We start from the raw sequence: 739 nt of genomic DNA, 5'->3' as shown, positions 1-739 counted from the left end.
ATGCAAAATGGCCGACCCCTGATCTTGATACTCTGACCTCAAGTTCTTGACTCTCCAGCCAGGGGAATCAGCCTCTCCGCATCTACCCTGTCAAGCCGTCTAAAAAATTGACACGTTTCAATGCGATCATCTCTCATTCTTCTAAACTCCAGCGAATATAGGCCAATTTTACACAATATCTCCTCATAGCACAATTGCAACAAGTCCTTATTACTCTTATATTGCAACACCGTTGCAATAAAAGCTCACATATCATTTGCCTTCCTCACTCTTGTTCGACCCTTGGTAGCTCACTATTTCCAGTATATTTGTCATCTATTCCTTCTATAGGAAAGATAAATTAACGTTGAAAACATTTTGCTGCAATTATCCCAGTTTATGTTTTGGAAACAATATCCAGCTGAACTGCAACAAATTCGATGGCAAACCTAATGAGGGAAATAATTTAATAAGAATACTGAAATGCGATGGCCGGGAATCGAACCCGGGTCAACTGCTTGGAAGGCAGCTATGCTCACCACTATACCACCATCGGTGACAAGCGGGGATGATCAAATTGCTCTCAAACATCAGACCCTGAACAGTCACTGCAGGCTGTTGGATTTTGTTCTTCATTGAAACTGGTTTCTGACGGATCCTTTCTCGCTCTGTTGCAGTTCCCGTTTCCGCCCAGTAGATGTCGCCAACCCCCAATCAATGGAAATTACACAACAGCCAGTAATTCTTCACCTGATATCGG

At 42.9% G+C, this 739-nt stretch overlaps 1 non-coding gene across 1 annotated transcript; it reads right to left on the bottom strand.

Annotated features, from left to right (window-relative positions):
* Nucleotides 1-463: 463 nt before the first annotated feature.
* Nucleotides 464-535, bottom strand: trnag-ucc (transfer RNA glycine (anticodon UCC)). The gene has a single exon. It is a non-coding gene; the product is annotated as a tRNA-Gly (tRNA).
* Between the last annotated feature and the right edge of the window lie 204 nt (nucleotides 536-739).

This window comes from Heptranchias perlo, unplaced genomic scaffold (genome assembly GCF_035084215.1).
Source record: "Heptranchias perlo isolate sHepPer1 unplaced genomic scaffold, sHepPer1.hap1 HAP1_SCAFFOLD_60, whole genome shotgun sequence".
In the NCBI taxonomy this organism is placed as follows: domain Eukaryota; kingdom Metazoa; phylum Chordata; class Chondrichthyes; order Hexanchiformes; family Hexanchidae; genus Heptranchias; species Heptranchias perlo.
Note: the sequence above shows the minus strand (reverse complement) of the source record. Positions and strands in the feature narration are given on the sequence as shown.